At 37.8% G+C, this 17,740-nt stretch overlaps 1 non-coding gene across 1 annotated transcript; it reads left to right on the top strand.

The window, feature by feature from the left end:
- The first annotated feature begins 2,784 nt into the window (after positions 1–2,784).
- LOC127740141 (small nucleolar RNA R71) lies at positions 2,785–2,891 on the top strand. The gene has a single exon (XR_008000822.1). It is a non-coding gene; the product is annotated as a small nucleolar RNA R71 (small nucleolar RNA).
- Positions 2,892–17,740: the final 14,849 nt, after the last annotated feature.

Below are 17,740 nucleotides of genomic sequence, written 5' to 3'. Positions count from 1 at the left end.
TCTTGACATTACTGGGTGGAGGTAATTTCTCAATTAATTCCACCTTAGCTCTGTCTACCTCAATGCCTTGGTTAGAAATCTTATGACCAAGAACAATTCCTTCTGTCACCATAAAATGGCATTACTCCCAATTCAGAACCAAATTGGTCTCTTGGCATCTTTTTAATACTAAGGAAAGGTGATTTAGGCAATTAGGGAAGGAATCCTCAAATACTGAAAAGTCGCCCATAAAGACTTCAATGAATTTTTCAATCATGTATACGAAGATAGAAAGCATGCAGTGTTGAAAAGTTGCAAGTGCATTGTACAGCCCAAATGGCATGCGCCTATAAGCAAATACTCCATATGGACAAGTGAATGATATTTTTTTCTGATCTATTGGATCCACTACTATTTGATTGTATCCTAAATAACAATCCAAGAAACAATAATATGCATGTCCTGCAAGCCTTTCTAGCATCTGATCCATGAAAGGGAGTGGAAAGTGATTATTTCTTGTAGCCTCATTAAGTTTTCTGTAATCAATGCACATCCTCTAGCCTGTGACGGTTCTTGTAGGGATAAGCTCATTCTTTTCATTGGGTACAACAGTGATGCCTTCCTTCTTAGGAACTACTTGGACAGGGCTCACCTATAGGCTATCTGAAATTGGGTAAATCACCCATGCCTGCCAAAGCTTCATAACCTCCTTTTGCACCACTGCTTTCATGAATGGATTGAATCTTCTTTGGGCTTGAATGGAGGGTTTAGCATCTTCTTCTAGTAGGATCTTATGTATGCATATGGATGAGCTTATCCCTTTTAAGTCAGCAAGGGTCCATCCAATGGCATCTTGGTGTTTTTGCAGCACCTTGATTAATTTCTCTTCCTGCTCTTGACTAAGTGTTGAATTGATGATCACTGGGTAACTTCTATCACTTCCCAAGTATGCATACTTGAGGGTAGGGGGCAACGCTTTCAGCTCCAGTTTGGGTGCTTCTTTCTCTTTTTTCCTTTCCTCCGATGTGCTTGGAGTAGGCAATTCAGCTGAATTGATCTCAGCATTGAACATGGATTCATCCTCTATTAATCCTTCAATTGCTTCTTCAAAGGTTTCTTGTTTCACAACGTCCACTGCATCCAACCTCATACACTCTCCAAATGACTCTTGTGGATAGCTCATGGCCTTGAATACATTGAACACCATTCTCTCTTCATGTAGCCTAAGGGTAAGTTCACCCTTCTGGACATTAATAATGGCTCCAACAGTAGCTAAAAATGGCCTTCCTATGATGATTGAAGCTTTGGCTTCTTCCTCCATATCTAACACCACAAAATCAGCCAAAAATATGAAATTTTCCACCTTAACCAACAAATCCTCCACCACTCCGTGAGGAAATTTGAATGATCGGTCTGCTAATTAGAGTGCCATTCTTGTTGGTTTAGCTTATTCAATCTTTATTATTCCCATCATTGCTAAGGACATCAAATTTATTCTGGCTCCCAAATCACATAAGGCTTTCTCTACTATGATTTTTCCTATGATTCAAGGAATTTGGAAGCTTCCTGGGTCCTTCAATTTCTGAGGCAATTTGTGTTGGATGATGGCACTGCATTCCTCAGTTAACACTACAGTTTTATCATTTCTCCAACTTCTCTTCTTGGTCATTAATTCCTTGATGAACTTAGCACAGAGCGGCATTTGCTCTAATGCTTCAGCGAAGGGAATGTTGATCTGCAATTTCTTGAAAACCTCCAAAAATTTGGAGTATTGGTTGTCCCTTGCATTCTTCATCAGACATTGAGCCTAAGGTGCTTTAAGAACATGTGGCTGTGAGACTTCCTTCTCTTCAAGTGAATTAAGAGCCTATGTTTGTACTTCTCCCTTACCACTCGGGCTTCTCTCTGCTTCTCTCTCTTGAGTTTTCTTTGATGGCTCATTTAATTCCTTTCCACTTCTGAGTATAATCGCCTTGCATTCCTCTATTGAGTTTGTTTTAATGGCATTACAAGGGCTATGGCTGTGAGCTTGCTTAGTTAAATATCCAATTTCTGTTTTAAGTTTCTGAATGGCAGCATCTGGATTTTGCAAATTGGATTTTACTTCTTCTTTGAATTTCTTCATGGCTTTAGATTCCTTGCAAAGATGTGCAAACATAGCTTCAATTTTGGATATTCTGTCTTCATCATGTGCTGATGGTTGGTTGGGATGGGGTTGTTGAGAGTGGTTATTTTGGTTTTGGTATGGTGGTTGGGAAGAGTTATTGTATGGGTGTTGATATGATCTTGGGTTGGATTGTTGGTAGGTGTTCTGGTTGGAATTATGAGTTTTATGGTCTTGGCCTTGGGCTTGTTGGTTTTCCCACCCAAAATTTGGATGGTTCTTCCAACCAGGGTTATAGGTCTTGGAATATGGATCATTAACTTGCCTAGATGAGTTTCCCAGGTAGTTGACTTCCTCCCAGTTAACTCTTTCCTCTATGTTTGGCTCTGATTAAGGTGATGGTTGAGTGTGGATCGCTGCCGCCTGATTTTTCTCTATTTGCTTGGTTAACTCAGCTCGTTGCTTAACGATCATCTTATTTTGGGCCAAGATTGCATCCATGTTATTCAGCTCCATGACTCCTCTGTTGTTGCTTTTTCTGAGGCATAGAAATACTCATTGTCAGCCACTATTTCTATGACATCAATGGCTTCATCAATAGTCTTCTTCTTGTTAAGGGAGCCTCCAAATGAGTAGTCCACAGCCTTTTTTGATTCATAGGAAAGCCCTTCATAAAAAATGTGCAGTTACACCCACTCATTGAACATATAAGGGGGTATTTCCTTGTCAGATCTTTGAATCTCTCCCAAGCTTCATATAAGGTTTCACCATCCTACTATCTGAATGTCTGCACCTCAGTTCTCAGTCTATTCACCATATCTTCCCAGGTTGTGAAGCTTTCCTTAGGAAATGATTCCAACCATTTGGATGCTTTGTCCTTCAAAGAGAATGGAAACAATAGCAATCTGTAGGTGTCAGGATGAACACCATTAGATTTAACCATATCACATATCCTTAGGAATGTAGTGAGATGCTCATTAGGGTCCTCTTGTGCACTTCCCCCGAAAGAGCAATTATTTTGGACGAGTGTGATGAGCTGAGGCTTCAATTCAAAATTATTAGCATGGATGGTTGGCTTTTGAATGCTGCTACCACAGTTTCCTGTGTTTGGATTGATATAGGAACCCAGCACTCTCTTCTCTTGTCCAGCAGGGTTATCTGCACCTCTTCTGGCATCATTGTTCACCTCTCCTTCATAATGGTTATCCATATCATCCTCCTTGTCTATATCCAAGTCTCTCTCCTCTTTTTCTACACCAATAACCTTCTTTCCTCTTGATTCCCTCCTTAATCTAAGGAAGGTCCTCTCCGGTTTACTATCAAAAGAGGTTGAGATTTCCCTTCTTCTACCTGTCATACAATGAACAAGTACAAGGAACAACAAGTGCAGAGTCCACTAAAACAGAGTATAGTTAGCTTGGTTAGAGCAATTTATCAAATGGTTAGTGGGTTAGCATGCTGGAAAGTAGGGAAATAAGAAAAAATAAAGAGAAATAACTAAAATTGTAGAAAGTAAATGAAACAGCGAAAATTGAAATTCAATTAATCAAGACAAAAAAAATGCTCAATCTAGTTATCCTCTAATTTAGTAATTGTCAACACAAAACCAATCCCCGGTAACGGCGCCATAAACTTGATTCGCTCAAAAACTGTCTATCAACAATTTCCTACCGGCAAGTGCACTGGATTTATCATCAAGTAAAAACTCACTATTGAGTGAGGTCGAATCCCACAGGGATTGGTTGGTTGATCAATGTTAATTGGAGAATTGTTCTAGTTGAGCGAAATCAGAATTGAAATGGGATTTTAGAAAGTAAAATTGGCGGGAAACTTAAATTGCAAGAAATTAAATAATGGAAATTAAATTGCAGCAAATTAAATGACAGAAGCTGAAGTTGCAAGAAACTAAATGGGAATGGGGATTAAGCATGAAATTAAAGAAGCAGAATATAAATAGAATGGGTAAGATCAGAATAGGGGATTCATTAGGTTCTAGGAGATATTGAATTCTCTGGATCAAATCATTTTTATCTCTTCCTCAATCAATGCATTCATTGACATTGCTTGGCAATCCTAGATGATTGGATCCCAATGTCTTGGCTCACCAATCTCTCTAAGCTTGAACAATTGCCCAATGTCTTGATTTAACTGCTCATGGGAAGAGATGTTCAGTCACTGATTATACCACATAAATTCATAGATCAAAGTATTGGTAGGATTAAACGTCACAATATCCATCCAACCCCCAATCTAATCCAATGTGAGGAAGCAATTCTAGCATGAATTCTTCATCCCTCCCTCAAGGATCCGAAGAATTCCAATTATGGATAGCTTCTCTGTCAAGACAACTATCCAAATGAATTAAGATCGAAAGCTTTCTAACAAAAATCAAGAGAAAAGAAAGAAGAAGAAGATGAAAACTACTATTGATCCATTGAATTACAATAGAGCTCCCTAACCCAATGAAAGGGGTTTAGTTTTTCATAGCTCTAAGAATAGAAAATAGAATTGAAAGATACATTGCAGAAGTGAATTTTCAGAGAAAATGAAAATTGGCAAAGTTTCTAGATGAATCTTCGTCCAAGTGATCCGAAAATTAAAAAGTAAAAGTCCTTTAAAACATGAATTCTATGCTATTTATACACTTTCTTTCGTTGATTCTTCAGTCTCTGAATTGGGCTTTTGGCCTTAATTGAATTTGGCTGAAGTTGCTCCAATGAGTTTCTTTGCTGTTGAGAAGAGCTATGCTTTGAATGTGCCAAGTCCTGATGCTTCACGTTGGAGTCCACGTATGATGGCCAACGTTGAATCAAATGTTTCTTTTAAAATTCAGTTCTGCTTGCTTTCATCAATGTTTGACTCAACGTTGGAGTGCCAACGTTCTTCTATCTATGCGTACGCGCATGATGAGCGGATAATTTATACGCTTTTTGGCATTGTTTTTAGGTAGTTTTTAGTAGGATCTAGCTACTTTTAGGGATGTTTTCATTGATTTTTATGCTAAATTCACATTTTTGGACTTTACTATTAGTTTGTGTGTTTTTCTGTGATTTCAGGTATTTTCTGGCTGAAATTGAGGGACCTGAGCAAAACTCTGATAAGAAGGCTGACAAAGGACTGCTGATGCTGTTGGATTCTGACCTCTCTGTACTCGAAATGGATTTTCTAGAGCTATAGAACTCTAAATGGAGGGCTCTCAACGGCGTTGAAAAGTAGACATCCAGAGCTTTCCAGCAATTTATAATAGTCCATACTTTATTTGAGATTAAACGACGCAAACTGGCGCTCAACGCGAGTTCCATGCTGCATTCTGGAGTCAAACGCCAGAAACACGTCACGAACCAGAGTTGAACACCAAAAATACGTTACAACTTGGCGTTCAACTTCAAAAGAAGCCTCTGCACGTGTAAAGCTCAAGCTCAGCCCAGCACACACCAAGTGGACCCCAGAAGTGGATTTCTGCATCAATTACTTACTTTTGTAAACCCTAGTAGCTAGTCTTGTATAAATAGGACATTTTACTATTGTATTAGGCATCTTTGGACGTTTAGTTCCTAGACCATGGGAGCTGGCCATTCGGCCATGCCTGGACCACGATCACTTATGTATTTTCAACGGTGGAGTTTCTACACATCATAGATTAAGGGTGTGGAGCTCTGCTGTACTTCGAGTTTTAATGCAATTACTACTATTTTCTATTCAATTCAGTTTATTCCTGTTCTAAGATATTCGTTGCACTTCACCATGATGAATGTGATGATCCATGACACTCATCATCATTCTCACCTATGAACGCGTGACGGACAATCACTTCCGTTCTACCTTAGACCGGGCGCATATCTCTTAGATTCCTTGATCAGAATCTTCGTGGTATAAGCTAGAACTGATGGCGGCATTCATGAGAATCCGGAAAGTCTAAACCTTGTCTGTGGTATTCTGAGTAGGATTCAGGGATTGAATGACTGTGATGATCTTCAAACTCACGATTGTTGGGCGTGATCACAAACGCAAAAGAATCATGGGATTCTATTCCGGCATGATCGAGAACCAACAGATGATTAGCCGTGCTGTGACAGAGCATTTGGACCATTTTCACTGAGAGGATGGGATGTAGCCATTGACAACGGTGATGCCCTGCATACAGCTTGCCATGGAAAGGAGTAGGAAGGATTGGATGAAGGCAGTAGGAAAGCAGAGATTCAAAAGGAGTACAACATCTTCACACGCCTATCTGAAATTCCCACCAATGATTTACATAAGTATTTCTATCTTTATTTTTTGTTTATTTATTATTATTATTCAAAAGCTCTATAACCATATATTATCTGCCTAACTGAGAATTTCAAGATGACCATAGCTTGCTTCATACCAACAATCTCCGTGGGATCGACCCTTACTCACGTATGGTTTATTACTTGGACAACCCAGTGCACTTGCTGGTTAGTTGTGCGAGGTTATGAAGAAAGTGCTGAGTTATAAACGCGCATACCAAGTTGAATGCCATTATTAGAGATCACAATTTCGTGCACCAAGTTTTTGGCGCCGTTGCCGGGGATTGTTCGAGTATGGACAATTGACGGTTCATCTTGTTGCTCAGATTAGGTAATTTTCTTTTTATTTTATTTTCAAAATGTTTTCAAAAAAAATATTTTTCAAAATTTCTCATCTGTTTTCGAAAATTATTCTAAATTTTTAAGAATGAATTCTAGAGTTTCATGTAACATGTTGAAGCATGGCTGGCTGTAAAGCCATATCCAAATCCTTTTGGAATGAGACTTCAACTAATCACCTCAATGCATGTAATGCCATCCTAAAGCTGGCTGGCTATTAAGCCATGTCCAACCCTTGGATTGGAGCTTTAGGCTAACATTGAAAGATTCCTAGAATTCTTCTTAAAAATTTTTGAAATTCTTATTTTCTTTTTCCTATATGTTTTTCGAAAAAAAATAATAAAAGAAAATAAAAAAAAATCATAAAAACATAAAAATCAAAATTATTTTGTGATTCTTGTTTGAGTCTTGTGTCATGTTTTAAGTTTGGTGTCAATTGCATATTCATCTTGTTCTTGCATTTTTCGAAAATTCATTCATTCATAGTGTTCTTCATGATCTTCAAGTTGTTCTCGGTAAGTCTTCTTGTTTGATCTTTAAATTTTCTTGTTTTGTGTTGTATGATGTTTTTCATGTGCATTTTTGCATTCATAGCGTCTAAAATTGAAAGATTGCTAAGTTTGGTGTCTTGCATGTTTTCTTTGCATCAAAATTTTTTCAAAAATATGTTCTTGATATTCATCATGATCTTCAAAGTATTCTTGGTGTTCATCTTGACATTCATAGTGTTCTTGCATGCATTATTTGTTTTGATCCAAAAAGAAAAGAGAAAAACACAAAAATGATGTTTTATTTTTTCTCTCTCATCATTAAAAATTCAAAAAAAAATATCTATTCCTTATTTCTCTCAAAATTTCGAAAATTTGAGTTGACTTGGTCAAAAATTTTTAAGACTTAGCTATTTCTTACAAGTCAAGTCAAATTTTAAAAATTAAAAATCTTATCTTTTCAAAATCTTTTTCAAAAATCAAATCTTTCTCATTTTTTTATTATTTTCGAAATTTTTAAAATTTATTTTCAAAATCTTTTTCTTATCTTTATTTCTAAATTTTGAAAACTTTACTAACAATTAATGTGATTGACTCAAAAATTTGAAGTTTGTTACTTTCTTGTTAAGAAATGTTCAATCTTTAAATTCTAGAATCATATCTTATAGCTTCTTGTTAGTCAAGTAATCAAATTTTAATATTAAAAATCAATTCTTTTTCAAAATATCTTTTCTATCATATCTTTTTCAAAAAAAAATTGATTTTCAAATCTTTTTCAAACTAACCAATTAACTTTTGTTTATTTTTTATCTTTTTCAAAACTACCTACCTAATTTTAGTTCTCTAATTTTCGAAAATTTCTCACCCTTTTTTTAAATTCTTTTTAATTAATTAATTATTTTAAATTTTAATTTTAATTTTATTTTCTTCTTAATTTTTGAAAATCACTAACTCCTTTTCAAAATTAATTTTCGAATTCTCCCCCTCTCATCTTCTTCTATTTATTTATTTATTTACTAACACTTCTCTTCATCTAAAGAATCTGAACCTATCTTCACCCTTGTGTTTGGATTCTTAACTCTTCTCCTTCTTCTATTCCTTTCTTCTTCTACTAACATAAAGGAATCTCTATACTGTGACATAGAGGATTCCTCTTCTTTTTCTGTTCTCTTCTTTCTCATATGAGTAGGAACAAGGAAAAAGGCATTCTTGTTGAAGTTGATCCTGAACCTGAAAGGACTCTGAAGAGGAAACTAAGAGAAGCTAAATTACAACAATCCAGAGACAACCTTACTAAAATTTTTGAACAAGAAAAAGATATGGCAGCCGAACCCAACAACAATAATGCAAGAAGGATGCTTGGTGATTATACTACACCTGCTTCTATGTTTGATGGAAGAAGCATCTCAATTCCTGCCATTGGAGCAAACAATTTTGAGCTGAAACCTCAACTAGTTGCTCTAATACAACAAAACTGCAAGTTTCATGGACTTCCATCAGAAGATCCCTACCAGTTTTTAACTGAGTTCTTGCAGATCTGTGAGACTGTTAAGACTGATGGAGTAGATCCTGAAGTCTACATGCTCATGCTTTTCCTTTTTGCTGTAAGAGATAGAGCTAGAACATGGTTGGACTCACAACCTAAGGATAGCCTGGACTCTTGGGATAAGCTGGTCACGGCCTTCTTGGTTAAATTCTTTCCTCCTCAAAAGTGAGCAAGCTTAGAGTGGATGTTCAGACCTTCAAGCAAAAAGATGGTGAATCCCTTTATGAAGCTTGGGAAAGATACAAGCAGATGACCAAAAAGTGTCTTTCTGACATGTTTTCAGAGTGGACCATGATAGATATATTCTATTATGGTCTGTCTGAGTTCTCTAAGATTTCACTGGACCATTCTGCAGGTGGATTCATTCACCTAAAGAAAACGCCTGCAAAAGCTCAGAAACTTATTGAAATGGTTGTAAATAACCAATTCATGTACACTTCTGAGAAGAATTCCGTGAATAACCAATTAAATAGCAGAACTTTCTGCCCTGGCTCAAAGACTTTGGATGACAATTTCTTATCATGCCATCTTTTTGCTTTCTCTTTGTAAATTTTTGCATTCTCGAAAGCATTGAGTCTAAATTCCTCTAGCTCATTTAACTGGAGCAATCGTTTTTCTCCAGCTAACTTGGCATCAAGGTTTAGGAATCTGGTTGCCCAGTAGGCCTTATGTTCCAGTTCCACTGGCAAGTGACATGCCTTTCCATACACAAGCTGGTATGGAGAGGTCCCTATAGGGGTCTGAATGCTGTTCTGTATGCCCACAGAGCATCATCCAAGCTTCTTGCCCAATCCCTTCTACGGTTAATCACAGTCCGTTCCAGGATTCTTTTAAGTTTTCTATTAGAAACTTCAGCTTGCCCATTTGTTTGTGGATGATATGGAGTGGCCACCCTGTGGCTAACTCTGTATCGAACCAAAGCAGAGTAAAGCTGTTTATTGTAGAAATGAGTGCCCCCATCAATGATTAATACTCTAGGGGTACCAAATCAGCTGAAGATGTGTTTCTGGAGGAATTTCAGCACTATCTTAGTATCATTAGTGGGTGTTGCTATAGCTTCTACCCATTTGGATACATAATCCACTGCCACTAGAATATAAGTGTTTGAGTATGATGGTGGGAATGGCCCCATGAAGTCAATGCCCCATACATCAAACAACTCAATCTCCAAGATCCCTTGTTGAGTCATGGCATAACTGTGAGGCAGGTTGCCAAATCTTTGCCAACTGTCACAATTAAGTACAAACACTCGGGAGTCTTTCTAGAGAGTAGGCCAGTAGAAGCCACATTGGAGAACTCTTGTGGTTGTTCGCTCACTTCCAAAATGTCCTCCATACTGTGATCCATGGTAGTGCCAGAGGATCTTCTGTGCTTCTTCTTTAGGCACACATCTACGGATTACTCCGTTTGCACATCTCTTGAAGAGATATGGTTCGTCCCAAAGATAGTACTTTGCATCCGTGATCAATTTCTTTGTTTGTTGCCTACTGTACTCTTTGGGTGTGAATCTTACTGCCTTGTAGTTTGCAATGTTTGCAAACCATGGCACTTCCTGGATGGCAAAGAGTTACTCATTTGGAAAGTTTTCAGAGATCTCAGTAAGAGGGAGGGACGCCCTTTCTACTGGTTCTATTTGGGACAGGTGATCTGCTACTAGATTCTCTGTCCCTTTTTTGTCTCTAATTTCTATATCAAACTCTTGTAGGAGCAACACCCATCTTATGATTCTGGGTTTTGAATCCTGCTTTGTGAGTAGATAGATATTTAAGAGCAGCATGGTCAGTGTACACAATCACTTTTGATCCTACTAAATAAGATCTGAACTTGTCAATGGCATAAACCACTGCAAGTAACTCTTTTTCTGTGGTTGTGTAGTTCTTCTGTGGGTCATTTAGAACACGACTGGTATAATAAATGACGTGCAGAATCTTTTCATGCCTTTGTCCCAACACTGCACCAATGGCATGGTCACTGGCATCACATATTAATTCAAATGGTAATGTCCAGTCTGGTGCAGAGATGACTGGTGTTGTGACCAGCTTAGCTTTCAGAGTTTCAAATGCCTACAGACACTCTTTATCAAAGATAAATGGCGTGTCAGCAGCTAGCAGATTACTCAGAGGTTTGGCGATTTTTGAAAAATCCTTAGTGACATTTTTCCCAGTTTAAAACCAGGTTAGTCTCTTGGCATTTCTTTAGAACAAGTGCTAAATGATCAAGACAGGAGCTGAATGAATCTCCAAATACTGAAAAGTCATCCATGAAGACTTCTAGAAAATTTTCCACCATATCAGAGAAAATTGAGAGCATGCACCTTTGAAAGGTTGCAGGTGCATTGCACAGGCCAAATGGCATTCTTCTATATGTAAATACTCCAGATGGACATGTGAATGTTGTTTTCTCGTGATCCTGGGGATCTACTGCAATTTGATTATAACCTGAATATCCATCCAGGAAGTAGTAGTATTCATGACCTGCTAGTCTTTCTAGCATCTGGTCTATGAATGGTAAAGGAAAATGATCCTTTCTGGTAGCTGTATTGAGCCTTCTATAATCAATACACATACGCCACCCTGTAACTGTTCTTGTAGGAACCAGTTCATTTTATTCATTATGAACCACTGTCATGCCACCCTTCTTAGGGACGACTTGAACAGGGCTTACCCAGGGGCTATCAAAAATAGGATAAATAATCCCAGCCTCTAGTAATTTAGTGACCTCCTTCTGCACCACCTCCTTCATGGCTGGATTCAGCCGCCCTTGTGGTTGAACTACTGGCTTAGCGTCACCTTCCAATAAGATCTTGTGCATGCATCTGGCTGGGCTAACGCCCTTAAGATCACTGATGGACCACCCAAGAGCTGTCTTGTGTGTTTTTAGCACTTGAATTAGTGCTTCCTCTTCCTGTGGCTCTAAGGTAGAGCTTATGATTACAGGAAAGGTATCACCTTCTCCCATAAATGCATATTTCAGGGATGGTGGTAATGGTTTGAGCTCGGGTTTAGGAGGTTTCTCTTCTTCCTGAGGGATTTTCAGAGGTTCTATTATTCTCTTTGATTCCTCCAGATCAGGCTGAGCATCTTTAAAGATATCCTCCAGCTCTGATTCGAGACTCTCAGTCATATTGATCTCTTTTACTAGAGAGTCAATAATATCAATTCTCATGCAGTCATTTGGGGTGTCTGGATGCTGCATAGCTTTGACAACATTCAACTTGAACTCATCTTCATTGACTCTTAGGGTTACTTCCCTTTTTTGGACGTCAATGAGGGTTCAGCCAGTTGCTAGGAAAGGTCTTCCTAGAATGAGAGTTGCACTCTTGTGCTCCTCCATTTCCAGCACCACAAAGTCAGTAGGAAAGGCAAATGGCCTAACCTTGACAATCATATCTTCTATCACGCCTGATGGATATTTAATGAAGCCATCAGCAAGTTGGAGACATATCCGGGTTGGTTTGACCTCTTCAGTCAAACCAAGCTTTTTTATAGTAGATACAGGTATCAGGTTGATACTTGCTCCAAGATCACATAGAGCTTGCTTGGTACAAGTACCTTCTAATGTGCATGGTATCATAAAGCTTCCGGGATCTTTAAGCTTCTCAGGTAAGCTTTTCAGAATGACTGCACTACATTCTTCAGTGAGGTAAACTTTTTTAGTTTCCCTCCAATCCTTCTTAAGACTTAATATCTCTTTCATGAACTTAGCATAAGAGGGTATTTGCTCAAGTGCCTCTGCAAACGGAACCTTTATTTCAAGAGTCCTGAGATAGTCTGCAAAGCGGGAAAATTGCTTATCCTGTTCCGCTTGGCGGAGTTTCTGAGGATAAGGCATTTTGGCTTTGTATTCCTCAACCTTAGTTGCTACAGGTTTATTACCTACAGATGTGGGTTGAGAAGCCTTTTTAGATGGGTTATTATCAGCATTTGTATGTGTCTGATCCCCCACTGGCATTTGAATGCCAGGGGTGGAAGCTGGAGTGGCGTTAGACGCCAACTCCTTACTTGTTTCTGGCGTTTGAATGCCAAAACTGTGCTCCCTTTGGGCGTTCAACGCCAAATCCTTGCTTGTTTCTGGTGTTGAACACCAGGACTGAGCATGGTTTGGGCGTTCAGCACCAGCTTTCCACCCATTTTCTAGTGTTTGAGCACCAAAATTATTCCTCTCTGGGCTCCTACTGTCCTCAGATAGATTTTGGGTAGTTTGCTCATTTCTTGGCTTCTTGCTACCTTGAAGTGAGGTATTTAATATTTTTCCACTTCTTAATTGAACTGCTTGGCACTCTTCTATTTTTTGTTTTGATAACTTCTGTTCTGTTTGCTTCAACTGTACTTCCATATTCATATTAGCCATTCTTGCTTCTTGTAGTATTTCCTTGAATTCGGCTAGCTGTTTTGTTAGAAAATCCAGTTGCTGATTGAATTTGGTAACTTGTTCTGTAGGACCCAGTTCAGCAGTTACTGTTTTAGCCTCTTCTTTCATGGAAGGTTCACTGCTTAGGTACAGATGCTGATTTTTGGCAACTGTATCAATGAGCTCTTGAGCTTCTTCTCTTTTCTTTCTCATGTGTATAGATCCACCAGCTGAGTGGTCTAGAGAAATCTGAGCTCTTTCTGTAAGCCCATAGTAGAAGATGTCTAACTGCACCCACTCTGAAAACATTTCAGAGGGGCATTTTCTTAGCATCTCTCTGTATCTCTCCCAAGCATCATAAAGAAATTCATAATCTCCTTGTTTGAAGCCTTGGATGCTCAGCCTTAGCTGTGTCATCCGTTTTGGAGGAAAATAGTGATTCAGGAATTTTTCTGACAGTTGTTTCCATGTCTTTATGCTATCCTTAGGTTGGTTATTTAACCACCTCTTAGCTTGGTCTTTTACAACAAATGGAAACAGTAACAATCTGTAGACATCCTTATCTACTTTCTTATCATGTACTATGTCAGCAATTTGTAAAAACTGTGCCATAAACTCTGTAGGTTCTTCCTGTAGAAGACTGGAATACTGGCAACTTTGCTGTACCATGATAATGAGCTGAGGGTTCAACTCAAAACTACTAACTCCAAAGGAGGGTATACATATACTACTCCCATATGAAGCAGTAGTGGGGTTAGCATATGACCCTAGAGTCCTTCTAGACTGTTCATTTCCATTTATGTCCATGTTGGAGTAAAAGGGGTAATGTGGATTTAAATTTTTATTTTATAAATAAAAAAAATGATTTTCGAAATAAAATAAAATAAAATAAAAACCAAAATAAAAATAAGATAAAATAAGAAAAATAAAATTAAAAAAAATTAATAAGAATTTGAAAATATTTTATAAAGATTTCCAAAAAAGTGAGGACAGAGAAAATGGTTAGGATATTTTCGAAAAAGATATAATAATTTTTTTTTTAATCTTAAAAGGATAAGATTTGAAAAATTTTGAAATTGAAATTTGAATTTTTATAAAAAAATTTCGAAAATATAGCTTAAAAATAATTAGAAAAGATATTTTTTTTTGAATTTTAAATTTTATGATGAAAGAGAAAAATACACAAAAGACACAAGACTTAAAATTTTTAGATCTAATACTCCTTGTATTCGAAAAATTTGGAGGGAAAACACCAAGGAACATCAAACTTAAAAATTTTAATATCAAAACACAAGAAAGACTCAAGAACACTTGAAGATTCACAAGAACAACAAGAACAAAAGAAAGAACACCAAACTTAAAATTTTTAGAAAACTTCAATAAAATTTTCAAAAATTATAAAAAAATTAACAAGAAAACACCAAACTTGAAGTTTAGCACAAGATTCAATCAAAGAAAAATTATTTTTGAAAAAGATTTTAAAAAGGAGATACCCAATTACCAAGAGCATAGACCAACGCTTTAGCCAATTGGGCAGTAAAGGTAATACTTGTTTTAAAGAGGTGTATTCCTTTTAGAAGACTAATGCTTTAGAATAGCACAAGAAAAACAAGAAAAGACACAGAGCAAGAAAAACTAAAGATCAAACAAGAAAAGTAAACAAGAATAACTTGAAGATCAAAGAACACAACTTTGAAAATTTAAAAGAAAAATATAAAATATTCAATTGACACCAAACTTAGAACAAGACACTAAACTCACAAAAAAAATTAAAATGTTGATAAAGAAAAATAATATTTTTGAAAAATTTTTGAAAAGGAAATAAAGGACTCAGAATTTAATGACTCTATAGCAACAAAAATAAATTATTCCTAATCTAAGCAACAAAATAAACCTTTAGTTGTTCAAACTCGAATAATCCTCGGCAACGGCGCCAAAAACTTGGTGCACGAAATTGTAATGCCAATATCAAAATCAAGATTTCTTACAACTTCGCACAACTAACTAGCAAGTGCACTGGGTCGTCCAAGTAATACCTTACGTGAGTAAAGGTCGAAACCCATGGAGATTGTTGGCTTGAAGCAAGCTATGGTTATTTTATTATTCTTAGTCAGGATATCAATTATAATTATCAGTTTGAATTACGAAAAATAAAAGAGCATAAAATAAATAATTGTTACTTAATAATGGAGAATATGTTGGAGTTTTGGAGATGCTTTGTCTTCTGAATTCCTGTAACATAATATTCCTCTCATGCAAAAGTGCAAAGTTCCTTCCATGGAAAGCTCTCTGTAGGGTGTCACTGTTGTCAATGGCTACTTCCCATCCTCTCAGTGAAAATGATCCAAATGCTCTGTCACAGCACGGCTAATCAGCTGTTGGTTCTCGATCATGTCGGAATAGAATCCATTGATTCTTTTGCATTTGTCATCACGCCCAACACTCGCGAGTTTAAAGCTTGTCACAGTCATCCAATCCCAGAATCCTACTTGGAATACCACAGACAAGGTTTAGACTTTCCGGATTCTCATGAATGCCGCCATCAATTCTAGCTTATACCACGAAGATTCTGATTAAGGAATCTAAGAGATACTCATTCAATCTGATGTAGAACGGAGGTGGTTGTGAGACACACGTTCATGGATTGAGGAAGGTGATGAGTGTCACGGATGACCACCTTCTCCATAGTTAAGCGCGAATGAACATCTTAGATAGGAACACGCATGTTTGAATGGAGAAACAGAAATAATTGCATTAATTCATCGAGACGCTGCAGAGCTCCTCACCCCCAACAATGGAGTTTAGAGACTCATGCCGTCAAAGAGTATAAAATTCAGATCTAAAAATGTCATGAGATACAAAATAAGTCTCTAAAAGTTGTTTAAATACTAAACTAGTAACCTAGGTTTACAGAAAATGAGTAAACTAAGATAATTGGTGCAGAAATCTACTTCTGGGGCCCACTTGGTGTGTGCTGGGGCTGAGACTTAAGCTTCTCACGTGCCTGGGCTGTTTCTGGAGTTGAACGCCAGGTTGTAACTTGTTTCTGGTGTTGAACTCCAACTTGCAACCTGTTTCTGGCGCTGAACGCCAGACTGCAACATGGAATTGGCGTTGAACGCCAATTTACGTCATCTATCTTCGTGCAAAGCATGGAATATTATATATTGCTGGAAAGTCCTGGATGTGTACTTTCGAACCTAATTGAGAGCGCACCAATTGGACTCCTGTAGCTCCAAAAAATTCATTCCGAGTGCAGGGAGGTCAGAATCCAACAACATCGGCAGTCCTTTTTCAGCCTAAATTAGATTTTTGCTTAGTTCCCTCAATTTCAGCCAGAAAATACCTGAAATTACAGAAAAACACACAAACTCATAGTAAAGTCCAGAAATATGAATTTTGCCTAAAAACCAATAAAATTATACTAAAAACAAACTAAAACATACTAAAATCTACATGAAATTACCCCCAAAAAGCGTATAAAATATCCGCTGATCAGTGGGCATCTATTGGAGGGTCTCAAGGAAGGGAGCGTTCACATGAAGAGACTTAAATACATATAGGAATCTCGTGTATGTTCTCTTCTTCTCACCACCCCTGAGCCGCTCTGATGACTACACATCATGTACCCTTTTTCTTATCTAAAAGGGCCATAAAAATAGCATAATCTTATTGAATCAATGCAATTTCATGAACCAAATGATATATATTATGGTACATTGCTTTGAAATGGGTTTGTATTGAATTTTAGGTGAAAAGAGCAACAAAAAGAGAAGAAAACAACTAATAAGGCTGGGCGTGTGAAGCTGGGCGTGCCATTTGAAGCTCTGAGCGTGGCACACCAAGCTTTTAAACCAACTCTCAACAATGTGTGTGCCACTTGGTGCTCTAGGCATGGCACACCAGGCCAATATTCCAACAAGGGAGATTGAAGAGTTCAACTTGGGCGTGCCACTTGATGTCGAAGGCGTGGAAAGCTAACCTTAATTGTGACTTGGGCGTGCCACTTGGGTCCTAGGCGTGGCACGCCAAGCTTGAAAGAATGCAGTTCCAACATGGCCGTGCCATTTGGAGCTATGGGCGTGGCACGCCAAGTTTGTGAGGCCAAGATCTCAAAGAGGGCATGCCACTTGGTGTTTTGGGCATGGCATGCCAGGCTTAAATTCAAGAGGAGTAATTTTAAGCCCCACTATGGGCGTGGCACGCCAAGAAGTGGGTGTGGCACGTCGGGGCATATGCCAGCCTGACCTCCTCTTATTCAAATAAAGATATCTTAAGCTACACAACTCCAAATGAAGTGATTCTATTTCCATTAAAAAGTAGACATCCAGAGTTTTCCAACCTTATATAACACTTTATAATGGACACTGGAATTGAGGATGATATTGACCACAAAAACACATGGAGAAAAACACGTCACCGCAGAGTTACCAGCCTGACCTCTTCATCTTCAAAGGAACATAACTTGATTTGTAGAGGTCCAAATGGGATGATCTTGGTGGCGTTGGAAAGCTGACATCAAGAGCTTTCCAACAATTTATAACACTTTAGGGTGGATGGTGCACGAAATTGTGATCTCAAGTGCACTGGGTCGTCCAAGTATTAAACCTTACGTGAGTAAGGGTCGATCCCTCGGAGATTGTTGGCTTGAAGCAAGCTATGG

This window comes from Arachis duranensis, chromosome 6 (genome assembly GCF_000817695.3).
Source record: "Arachis duranensis cultivar V14167 chromosome 6, aradu.V14167.gnm2.J7QH, whole genome shotgun sequence".
In the NCBI taxonomy this organism is placed as follows: domain Eukaryota; kingdom Viridiplantae; phylum Streptophyta; class Magnoliopsida; order Fabales; family Fabaceae; genus Arachis; species Arachis duranensis.
The sequence above is the reverse complement of the archived record's forward strand: the minus strand, read 5'-3'. Positions and strand labels throughout refer to the sequence as shown.